At 35.8% G+C, this 13,309-nt stretch overlaps 1 long non-coding RNA gene across 1 annotated transcript; it reads right to left on the bottom strand.

The window, feature by feature from the left end:
* Nucleotides 1-3,832: 3,832 nt before the first annotated feature.
* Nucleotides 3,833-4,715, bottom strand: LOC121264589. The gene is made up of 3 exons (XR_005940532.1): nucleotides 4,286-4,715; nucleotides 4,110-4,181; nucleotides 3,833-4,035 (listed from the first exon to the last, which is right to left on the bottom strand). It is a non-coding gene; the product is annotated as an uncharacterized LOC121264589 (long non-coding RNA).
* Between the last annotated feature and the right edge of the window lie 8,594 nt (nucleotides 4,716-13,309).

The following is a 13,309-nucleotide window of genomic DNA, read 5'->3' as shown; positions in this document are numbered from 1 at the left end:
ATTCCTTTCAAATTTTTAATAGGTATATGTCAATCAGGTGTTTAGAAACAATTTGATTGAGGATTATGAGAATGTGGGACTATTTCTTGTTGTTCTTAAGGATTGATTCTTAAGAAACAATCGGAATGTGTTTTTCTTCAATGCTATATGCAAGATTATTGCAAGATAGTGGGTAAATGTTAAGTTTCATTTGGTACTAATACTCCATGCTCATGAATAAATACATGAGATGGTGATCGATCTATCCTAGAAGGAGATGGTATGAAAAGAAACAACTCCTCTGATGGAAACAGATCTAATGACACCGCCTCAAATAAATCCCAGCGATTGGACTGAAGAGAGTCCATAGCAGATTTATTTGCTCCGGAGAAGATAATGTATTTTTTTTTTCATTGAATGAGTCGTATAGGTGTTGCATTCCTGAAATTAAAGGTATTTTGTGTTTTATTCCATGTGGTACACACTATTACGGTGGTGAGCAGTGGCGGACCCATGTTGGGCTGAAGGGGGACCATCCCCCCCCCCCCCCCCCCCCCCCCCCCCCCAAAAAAAAGTTATAATCCGCATATGCTCTCTAAAAGTTTCTTCAATATACCTAGAAATGCTTCTCTTCAATTTTTTCATATGGTCCCAAAATTTCGTATAATTTCTATATTTTATCTATGTTCAAGGATGTGACCTCACAAAAATTAATTTGAACTAAGTTTAGGAGAAATAATAAATTTATTAATATGGATTCTAAAGTTTTTTGTTATACAATATTAGATTTCTTAATATGGAATCCAAAATAAAAATATAAGAAAAATCATTTAAAGTTGATGATCTATATGAAAAATAGTTGAAAGGTTGTATCATCTAGACTTCATTGAGCAAGAAAAAATTTATTTAAGGTCTCAATTATATTTTTATATGTTTAATGTGACACAAAAATATCTAGATTTTACATGAAACTTAATAAACTAGATTACACACTAGAATGTAAGATTGCCTCCTAAAATATCAATTAATAGATTTTATGAAAAATAAATAAATTCTAAATATTCCATTACAAAAATAATAATGGATGAATATTATTCCATGAAATATTATTATCATAAATCCGAGACGTATATTAAGTTGTATTTTTAGAATATTATTTTATGCGTATGTAACAAATTATCGAGATCTAGTTTTATATATAGTTATGTTTTCTGAATTTTTAATCTTTTTTTTTTTTTATATAAATGTGTCACCCAATAGAAAAGTCGGCCCTCCAAAAATCAATTGCTGGTTTCGCCACTAATGGTGAGATAAGAGCCCATACTACTGCCAATTTGTGTATTAAATGGGTTACCATATGTTATGTCCTTATTTGTTTGTTGTTAATAAGTTTAGGCTCCCACATGTAGGAAGATAAATTTGAAAAGTTCTCAAAGCATTTCTACAAAAGAAGTCTACAAAAGACAAATGGAACTTTTTGTAACTTTTATTGAATAAAGGACCACTGCAAAAGCAATGAAACCATCACAACCACCACCAAAAACAGCACAAATAGAAAAAAAAAAAAATGCAAACTTTTTATGTTACATTAAAAAGTAAAGCATACCGGGAAGAAAATGAGAGCTAAGAAATTTGGAAGACTGAAAAGTGAAAAGAGCAAAAGGAAGAAGTCCAAACAACTCGTAGACCCAACCGATCTAGTAAAAAATGGAGAACAAAAATCCAACAAGCAGAAGGATGAAATAAAAAAATCAACACATGCTTTCAAATCGAAAAACAATGAGACGGGAAAAAAATTTCAAACTGCCCTTTAGATTCACATCCCACATAGAGAACAACCGAATGTGTAGAAGGCAATGAAAGAGAAGCCGATTCGGTCCTCAAAGTACCAAATAATCCATACTAATGAACGAGGAAGAGAGGAACTGAGTTGACACACAGTTAGCTAGGGACAGAATCGAAGGGACCAAACAAAAATCACTACACTCAGTCAGGCAATGGAAAAGAGAAATGCTTGGGATTGCGAAAATGGGTCCCAAACATTTCTCCTGAAACCACTTTTTTTTTTCTTGGAAATGCTAGCCACCCCACTCTTAAGTCCCGTTCTTGTATCCCGCTCGATGTGGCCTACACGTTTGCAAACAAAAAAATTATTTTAAAACACACGGAAAGCAACAGAACTATATCCTCCCGTGCGATCTCTGCTTCTCCCTCACCCATCTACCTCGTTCGGCGCAGCCATCGACACCACCACCTCCCTCAATCTCCGACCTCATATCTGACCTCCAGACCACATTTTTTTCTTCTTTTTTTTTTCCCTCCCCCAGACCCCGCGCGATCTCTGCTTCTCCCTCGCACATCTACCCCTTTCGACGCAGCCATTGACATTCCCTCCCTCCATCTCCGACCTCCAGACCACAGTTTTTTCTTCTTATTTTTTTCCCTCCCCTAGACCCATCGACTTCGCTCTCCCCAAACCCATTTCGCTGTCCCCAGCCCCACCAGTTCGTGGTCCCCTCTCGACCATCTCTTCGACGGATCCAAGGTCTTTTTTTTTTCTTTCTCAGTTAGTTTCCCCTGCAATTGATGTCCAAACTTTTTTTTTTTTGGTTTGTCTGGAATTTTTTTTTTCTTTTGAGCTATGTTGCAGTAGTGTTGTTATGATCTTTACTTATTGTACTAAGGAAGGGAAATAAAATGGAACGATGAAGAAATTTGTCAAACAAGAGATTGCAGTTGACATGTTTGTGAAAATGCCTGTGAAAACCGAAAATAGAAATGGAATGGGCGATCGGTATACAATGTAATGCAATAAGTTGTATGAGGATGTTTGATAGTCTATGTGATGACCTGGTGTAAAGAAATCTCAAATGAAATCTCAAATGTTTTTATGACCTGGTGTAGGAGGATGTTTGCAGTCGGCTATATGCATGAGAAATAGGTGAAGGTTGTTAAGATCTCTTGTATATATATATATGACTTGTACACAACCATTCAATTAATGAGAAATGCAAAATATTCCTTCCTTCTAAACTTTTACATGAGCTAGCTAGACTTTCCATGAATATAGCTAGCTGTCTTAACAGTTATTATCAAGATTATATAAATGGTGAGTAGTATCATCAATGGATTTTGGTGATATTGCTCGAATCAGGCCGGGAATAAAGAAAAACATATCTGAATCTGACCATGATCTCCTAGGTAGCTAGCTTCCACCTCGAGTATGATCATCAACGACTCTCCTTATAAGCTTACATTGTGTAGAAAATCATTGGTACAAAAAAAAAAATAATAAGAAAGAAAAGAAAATCTTACTTTGGCAATTTTCTAGAAGGCCAAAAGCTGTCGTGATTAGATCATATCAAGAAGTTCCTCACAGAGCAATAAAACATTATTGGCGCCACACATGCATGTTTATTTTTAGGGCATTTAGGAAGGTGTATTTTATGCAATAAACATATCTTCTAATGTGTTGGCTGATTTTGCAGGCTGGACATTCTTGCGGATATTTTTGTTGCTATAACCCGGAAATACTACCATATGGTGAGAAGAAAATCAACCGTTTAAAAATTGAAATTGAAAAGATACAACTAGCAATGGATGTCCAAACAACTTGACATCGACTAGAAATAGAAATTGAGAGGCACAAGATAAATGTTGAGAGAATCATTATAGTTTTAGTAATTTCAATGTCATGGAGATTTTGTTTAGGCTTTTTTTTGGGAAATTCTAAGACGATATGTAATCTTTGAAGTTAATGTAATTTCATGTAATCTTGTGTGGTTGTGTAGTACTAGGTAATCCCAATCCAAATCCAATTAATAGCATGATTACGATTATGATATTGCATCAACAAACTATTATAAAAATGACGATTACAAAAACAGGTTCAATACAATCCCAAGATTACAATTAATGATCTAAACACTTCAATACAAAAACAGGTTCAATAATATCCCAAGATTACAATATAAAATCCCAAGTACAAATTTGTCTCATGGTGTCTATCAATCAAAAAGCCCTGAAGTCCTGATGGAAAGCCTCCGTAGTGTTGTCCTATAGGAAAAAATGTTGTCAATGGCAACACAATTCACTGAAAAGATTTTCAAAATATTTTAGTTTTACATTACCTGTGAGTGATGAGCAATCGAAAGAGTTGAAAAAAATTCCGGCGCATGTGTCCAAACTTGACTTTGTTGATCCTAGTGTTAAAAGTATAATTTAAAAATAAATTAAATAAAAAACAACAAAACATTCAAGACCAAGTGAATCGTAAATTTAGTATACAAAATTAATAAAAATGAACCTCAACTTGGTTGTTGTGCAATCGTCTTTTCGTACTGGATTTCTTAATACTCATCTCAGTGGGGTGCACTTTTCTCTTAGACGGTGGTCTTCCTTTACTCCGAACTACCAAATGACTAAGAACTCTAGGGGTCGAAGCCTCCGTCGAAGGAGTTGTATCAACTGTGTTGCTAGTATCATGATCAGCGATACCAGGGTACTGTGTCTTCAACTGTTATATTTGACTAATCAATTTAACACAACTGCTCTCAGCCTTTGAAGCATTGGAACACAGTTCATAGAAACAATTTTGGATCCTATCGTACCTTCGTGCATCGTCGATGCTAGTAGTGTCATAACTACTTTTCACGAAGGTATATTTTTGCTTAATATCTTTCCTCCACCAATCCAAGATGTATTTTGATGGTATTGTATGTTGGCCCATTTGAGTTAAGACACAGAGAGCGTGTCTGCACGAAATACCCATAAACTCAAATAACTTACAAATGCATTTCACATCAAGGGGATCTTGATTAACTTCCACATTAAAGGTTATACGTTTTAATAAGTCATTACCAACTTGAACCTCATCCACAACATCAAACATATATCTACCATCGTCACACCCCATCTCTTTAGTAGTCAAATATAGAAATCCTTGCAATTCCTTTTGTACCTCTTTAAATTTAGCAAGAGTATATGCACTTTGAAATTGCTTCTCAAGAGGATAACGACTTATGCAAGGAATGTCTGTACTAAAGGAATTGAAGTTAGGAATTGCTTCATTCTCTACCTTCCTCCTAAGGGCCGAATCATACTGGTCAACAAATTGATTCAGAGTAGTTCTAGAGTGAACGTAGTCGTCAAAAAATGCATTCATTCATTCACTTCGCTGTGTGGTTGACATTCTTGCCCAAAATGTGTCTCTAACATAGGCCGACACCCAATAATGTTGATCACTATACAGTGATACTAACCATGCATTCTCATGCAAATCATATGTATCGAGCATACGACACCAATGTTCATCAAACTCATGCTGACTGAAAGAGTCACATACACACCTATGTAGGGTACTCTTGATTTTCCCGTATCGACAATGTGAGCCAAATTTCTTAGGGAGTTTTTTCATTATATGCCACAAGCAGAATCGATGCCTAGAAGTTGGAAACACCCTCGATATTGCAATTTTCATGGCCTTGTCTTGGTTTGTGATGATTGCATTTGACGGTTGGTTATTCATACATTGCAACCATGACTGAAATAACCACTTGAATGTATCTGCGTCCTCATTGGATATCAATCCGCACCCGAGTAGGATTGACTGCCCATGGTGGTTCACACCCACAAATGGTGCAAAATGCATTTTATACGCATTAGTCAGATATATTGTATCAAATGTAATCACATCTCCGAATGATTCATACACAGCTCTACTTCGGGCGTTTGCCCAAAACACAATCTTTAATTGCATCTCATTGTCAACATCAATCTTATAATAAAACTCTGGATTTCTTTTTTGCATATCTTCGAAATAGTTACATAGAGCTACACCACCTCCAATCCCGAGGTGAAGCCATCGTGCTTTGTCAATGTAGTTTCGACACTCATTCTCTCCGAATGTTACATTCTCATAACCCCCCCTCAACAACCACAGACTTAAAATTTTTGGACAACCTTATTCCTGTCTCGTCATTTATTTCAAGCCTCTTAGGACACGAGCATCAACCTTCTTAAAGTATTTGAAATGTCTTGCCTTCCCCGGACTACAGGCGTGGGTGTGATCCAATATCTCCTTAGATATAATATATCCACCTTCAATATATAATACCGCATTAATCCTAACCTTACATCTCATCTTTACTGTTTGTCTTAGTTTCATAATATTGGCAACCGTACTCTTCGATGTGCCTCCTTGCGCGCATGCCAAGCAAAACTATCTTACTATCCCATTGTCATCCTATCTAATATTCCTTTTGGATACCCCAAACCCTTTCTTCTTATCATACTTCATATAATAAGCATGCACTTCTTCTATAGATGCAAATTGCATTCCAACCGTAGGTTCTTCAATTGTTTCATCACCTCCAATCTCCTTATCAATTTCTACCTCATCACAATCATTATTTGAAAATTCTATGTCGGCATCCATTGCAACGTTCAAATTGTTTGCAAATATACAACATGTGAAACAAGGATATTAAAATAAAGTTTTATAAAAATAGTTGTAATACGAGAGTTAGAGATGGATATATAATGAAATAAGTATTATGACATCTATGTTGAAAATAGTGTACATCGAGAGAAACAATGCATCAGCTATATCAATGTTGAAAATAATGACCATTGCAATCAAGAAGATGGTCACTGTGTATTGACTGAACTACATATGAGAGAGAGCAAATGAGACGGATATTGCATCAACCTGAAATAAAACTGAAATAAAAAAGCATGTCAACTGCAGTATTGAACCTATTTATTTTCTCCATAGAATTGCAGTATTGAACCTATTTATTTTCTCCATATAACTGAGAGACCATTCCATTTCCATTTTCGGTTTTCACAGGCATTTTCACAAACATGTCAATTGCAATCTCTTGTTTCACAAATTTTTCCATCGTTCCATTTTATTTCCCTTCCTTAGTACAATAAGTAAAGATCATAACAACACTACTGCAACATAGCTCAGAAGAAAAAAAAAATCCAAACAAATCACAAAAAAAAAAAAAAACGTTCGGACATCAATTGCAGGAGAAACTAACTGAGAAAGAAAAAAAAACAGACCTTGGATCTGTCGGAGAGATGGCCAAGAGGGGACCATGAACTGGTGGGGCTCGAACTCGTGGGGCTGGGGACGGCGAAATGGGTCTAGGGAGGGCGAAGTCGATGAGTCTGGGGAAGGGAAAAAAAAAAGAAAAAAAAACTGTGGTCTGGAGGTCGGAGATGAGGTCGGAGATGGAGGGAGGGAACGATGTCGATGGCTGCGCCGAACGGGGTAGATAGGCAAGGGAAAAGCAGAGATCGCACGGGGTCTGGGGGAGGGAAAAAAAAAAGAAGAAAAAACTGTGGTCTGGAGGTTGGAGATGAGGTCGGAGATGGAGGTAGGCGGCAGTGTCGATGGCTGCGCCGAATGAGGTAGATGGGCGAGGGAGAAGCAGAGATCGCGCAGGAGGATATAGTTCCGTTGCTTTCCGTGTGTTTTAAAATAATTGTTTTGTTTGCAAATGTGTAGGCCACGTCGAGCGGGATACATGAACGAGACTTACGAGCAGGGTGACTAGCATTTCTTTTTTTTTCTTTTTTTTTTTTAATTAAGGAAATATTTTTTTAATAATATTTTAAATTTTTTTACTTTTTTAAAAAATATTTATGATGATTAAAAAAATATATGAAAAAAATAAGAAACTAAAATACACTATTCGGAACATCTTCGGAACACTCATTTCGGTGACCGCAGCACAGTAGAAAAAACATAAAGATGGGCATGAATACACTCGGTCAAAGAAAGGGGCAAAAATGGGCATCAAACAAAAGACACTGCTCACTGTGCAATAGTGTTTTTTTTAATTAATGATTAAGGAAATATTTTTTAATAATATTATGAATTTTTTATTTTTTAAAAAATATTTATGATAATTGATAAAATACATTAAAAAAATAAAAATAAAAAACTAAAATAACTATTCAAAACATCTTCGGACACTCATTTGGTGACTGTAGCACCACTCGGGAAAAAATATAAAAATGGGCATCAATACACTCGGTCAGACAAAGGGGCAAAAATGTAAAAATAGGCATCAAACAAAAAACACTGCTCACTGGGCAATAGCGACTTTTATAGTATAACAGATAACATATATGTTATATATATTGTGTATATTATAAAATAACTATAACATAAATTTTAATCTTATTACTTATACTATAACATAAATTTTAATATTATTACTTATACTTATTGGATATAAACTTAGTCTTAAACATGAATATCAATATTAAGTTGTTAACATGTTATTATTTATCTTTACATATTAAGTTACAAGCTTATATATATAATATGGTATAAGTATTAAGTTATGCTTATATTATATATGCTCATATATATAATATGCTTATATCTTTACTTACATATTCAGTAACGCCAGACAGTAGGATTATTTTGACAATCTCGGTTTATATACTTACTTACAATTTTTTAGTAACTTTTTTGATAACTAACATGTATTTGTGTGTATGTATGTATATATATATATATATATATAGTAGCGACTTAATACATGCGAGATAAGATTTATCAAACACATTATATTATGCATACAATACATATTAGAGCACTCTCATCGGAATAACTAAACTCAAACCCAAGTTTTAGCTAATATGACATGAATTTGTCTTTATCTATTCCATTCAAATCCAATTTGAGAATTGGATTATCCATATATTCTTTATATAATAATAAACTAATATTAATTTATTTTTTAAAAATTTAAAAAATATTTAATTTTATTATATTTTACCATTATATCGATTATATGTTATTTAGTAATAATATTATAGCCCTCAAAAAACTATTGCAACCAAATCATGGTAGGAAGTAAGGAAGAAAATATTTTTTTATTTCTTTTGGCCATGCTACAATAACCATCAAATTTAGCCCACAACACTAACTTACTGTTACAAAAAGCCATCCCCTTTTACATTTGCATAATCCAATTCAACACATTTTGAGACTCTATTAGCTAAACACTCTCATTGAATTTACATTTATATAATCTAATGAGAGTGCTCTTAGTGTATTATATAGCACTTATTAATTAGATTATATATTCATGCAAGTTAGTAAATTATATAACTAATCCGAATCAAATATGTAGTATCAAACCAAAATGGAAAAAATTGAAAGTTTTGGCTCCCTGGATTAATCGATCGGTCTCAGTTCTCAAAGTTTCAAAACCGACTTAGACCAATTTGGTTCCAAAGTATATTCAAAACTGGACCGAACTGAACTGATTACACCCTTAATCACTAGCTCGCGAGTTACGTCTATTCTCTATAGATAGATGGACAATTGATGTCAAATTCTTGGTACTTGAATGGACAGAATTGTCCTTCAATATATTGTCTGCGTGTGACTAATCTGATGGATGTTTTGGTAATTTTGCACCTGAAATAGATGAGATTGCCCTCCAATGTTTTTTTTTTTTTTTTTTTTGTTTTTGAAAAGAAAATATTTCATTGATATGGAGGATTACGCCATACAAACTAAATCAACCAAAGCCGAATTTTTGACCTCTGGAGGGCTATCCTCTAACAAAAAACTGTCACTAACATAAAACATAGCTAGTTTAGCTGCTGTGTGAGCAGCTCGGTTAGCAGGTCTATGAACAAAAAGCAATTGCCAAGTTGGATTGCAAACCAGAATCTCTGCAAATCCTCTGTCAGTTGTCCCAGCCATGAGTTGTCTTCTTTTTTGGAGATTAGGACATCTAGGACTACTTTGGCATCTCCTTCGAAAAACACATGGCTCAGACCTAGCTCGAGGCATAAACCCATTGCTCTATGGAGAGCTTCTCCTTCTGCTTGAAAGACTGAGTGAATGTGATCCCTAAAGCTTGTCAAATAGACTTGTAAACTGCTTGCATAGTCCCTGATAACTATCCTCATCCCCATTCTACCATTGACCTTATCGAATGCTGCATCAAAGTTTACTTTGACAAAAGGCCAATTAGGAGGCTTCCATGTCTGAGTTAGACGTCTGCTCATGCATCCTTCAGCTCGATTACTGTTGATTGTGTTGTACTCTCTGAACAAGGAGAGCTCAGACTGAGCCCTTGTTGTGACTGTGCCAGGTTGCGAAAATTGGTTTTGAAAGATGAAGGCATTCCTCCTGGCTGGCCCAAAGATGATACATTAGAATTGAGGCAAATTCAAGACTCTCCTTATTAAGTAAAGTAACCATCTCTGTCCATAAGAGCTAAAAATCAGAGACATGTCTCCTTCATTTACTGAAAATGCTAGTTTCCCCTCCCCACACATCTGCTGCAGCAGCACATACCCAGATCGCATGCACTGAGGTCTCCACCTCTCTTGTACAGATTGGATAGAGATTGTTAGCAACAATATTTTTTCGGTAAAGGTTTTCTTTGGTGGGAATGATATTATTTAGATATTTCGAGATAAACAATTTTACCTTGCCAGGAACTTCTAAGTGCCAAAGATCTTTTCATAATTCAGAATTCTCCTCCTTTTTTGAGCCTTCACCTGAGTGTCTCCCCTTGAGCATAGTTGCTAAAAAATAAACATTCTTGACCGAGAAGGTTTCTTTTTTTTAGCTTGCCCAAATGCGTTTGTGACATGTGCCTCTACTACTGATGGGTAGAGAAAGAATGCACTTGACTTCCTCTTCCTTAAAGACTGCTGCCACCAAATCTTTTTTCCAAGATCTACTGTCATCTTCTATCAAAGCTTCCACTCTAGAATCTGGATCAAGAATATTTGGAGGAGTTTGAATCTGGTAAGTCACTGGGCTAGGAAGCCACTTATCCTTCCAGATTTTTATACTAACACCATTGCCTACCCTCCAAACAGTCTCCTCTTTTAGCAGATCCACATTGGACCAAAGGCTTCTCCAGAGGAAGGAAGATGATGAGCCTTTCAGTTTAGCCTCCAGTAAATCACAATTCTGAAAGTATTTCTATTTGAAAACTCTGGAAAACAGAGAATGAGGTTCCTTAATCAGCCTCCAAGCTTGCTTAGCAAGAAGGGTTTTGTTAAAACTACTAAGATCCCTGAAGCCCAGACCACCTTGGTTCTTGACCAAGCCCAGAGAGTTCCATGATTTCTAGTGAATGCCTCTCCCATCTCCTTTATGATGCCACTAGAATCTAGCCAAAAGAGCCTCGATTTCTTTGAGGAGCAGTACGGGCAGTTTAAATATACTCATTGTGTAAGCTGGAATGGCCTGCAAGACACTCTTTATAAGAATCTCTTTCCCTGCAAAGGACAAGAGCTTGGTCTTCCAGCTGTTGATCCGTCTCCAAATCTTGTCCTTTAGACTTCTGAAAGTCTCATACTTTGATCTCCCAACCAAAATTGGGAAACCAAGGTACTTGTTATAGTTGTTATTTCTTGAGCCATTTACTTGCTGAAGAATGAAGTTCATTGTCTCCTCTTTTGTATTCGAAGTGAAGAAAACTCTTGTCTTCTCTTTGTTTAAAGTTTGGCCTAATGCCTCCTCGTATTGCAGCAAAAGATCATGGATTAAATACCACTTAGCTAGCAAAGCTCTACAAAAGATTACACAATGGTCAGCAAAGAGGAGGTGATTAATTCTCATCCCGCCCCTTGTTGCTCCCGTCCCTTAGATTCAGCTTTATACAACATAGAGCTGAGGCTTTCAGCGCAGATTAAGAATAAGTAAGGTGACAGAGGGTCGCTTTGTCTCAACCCTCTAGAGGGAAAAAAGGTCTCACCTAGCTCCCCATTGATAACGACAGAGTAAGAAACGGACTTTACACATTCCATCACTAGGTCCGTCCAATTCTGACTAAAGCCCAGCTTAAAAAGCATGGCCTCTAGAAAATCTCACTCTACTTTATCATAGACTTTGGACATATCTAACTTAATGGCCATGGAACCTACCCTACATTTCCTTTTGGAATGCATAGAGTGAAGTAGCTCAAAAGCCATCATTATATTATCGGTAATCAGCCTATTTGGGATAAAGGCACTTTGGTTCCAGGAAATCACCTTATCCAAAATTTCATTCATCCTATTTGCCAGAACCTTAGAAATCAATTTGTAAACAACATTGCAAAGCCATAACCTTATCCAAAATCCCTCCAATGGTATTTGTTATGGTAAATTTGCGCCAAACAAAAATATCTCCACTTCTTTTGCTTGTGCCTGCTAATAGCTTTGTCCTTTTTGGTCATTTCATTGATCTTCCCATTTTGCCCTTTTGACTGCTTCCAACCCCTTCTCACCCGAACATAAATTCCTTGGAGGATGGAAAGCTAATTTTCCCGTTGTGGTTTCTGCAAGATTTCACCAAAATTGATTTCCCTTTTGTAGTTTCTGCAACTGATTTTGGCCTTTTGTAAACTATTCTAGCCATCAACTCCTTAGTCCAACTGCTTATCCTTCGGATGTTCAAATTGCCCTGCCGATTTCGGAGTTAAGGTCGACTTTGCCTTGGCTCCTCACGCTTTCAACTTCACCAAAATCGATTTTCCCTCTATATTTTTTGTAGCTAATCTCGCCCATCGACTGATTTTGGTCCTTTGATGAACTGATTATAGTGATTAGCTTGTTTCTAAGTTTGTCAATATCCATTTAATAAGTGTAGGACTATCACACCTTGAGACTTCTTTTTATCTCTTATCGTGCACGCTAGCTTTTGCAGGCTTAAGTTCTTCTACCCATTTTTACACCCCATTAATTGAGCGTCCATGTTCATTTTTCAATTCTACCCATGATTCACGTTAACTGGCTTGCAATCAAGTTGTTCTATTTAAATGCCTAATTGTCTTCACTAGGGTTTTGAGTGTCTCCATTTCATCTCAATCTCTCATCGTCTCTCAATATGGTATTGATCTCTATGTTTCTGTTCTTACTCAATAACATTTGTTTTCCATTTTACTTTAGTTCTAAACTTTTTTGTCATTTTTCTTTGCTCTTGCTAATTTTTTTTTGTTTATGCCTTGTGACACCTAGTCTAAGCAAATCCATGATCAAATACTTCTATCTCATGGCAAGAAGGAAAAATGCAAGCATTGTGAAGATCAAGAGGAGTAAAGAAGTTTTCAAGTTGAAGATTTGTTTCTCCAAATACTTCTACTTTTCTTTTCTTCAAACATTGGGTATGAGACTATTTTGTTATTTGATACATTAACGATGAGCTGGTGTTTCCATTTTCTTGGCTTTCTTGTTTGTTTGTAGGTTTGAGCATACAAATGTGTGAAAATGGGATTGCCAAACCAAACATCTCAAATGGTTATTAATAGAAAAGATGGGTTTTGCCATTTTATTGGATGCATTTTTGCAT

This window comes from Juglans microcarpa x Juglans regia, chromosome 5D (genome assembly GCF_004785595.1).
Source record: "Juglans microcarpa x Juglans regia isolate MS1-56 chromosome 5D, Jm3101_v1.0, whole genome shotgun sequence".
NCBI lineage: Eukaryota > Viridiplantae > Streptophyta > Magnoliopsida > Fagales > Juglandaceae > Juglans > Juglans microcarpa x Juglans regia.
This window is presented reverse-complemented; position numbering and strand designations above follow the sequence as displayed.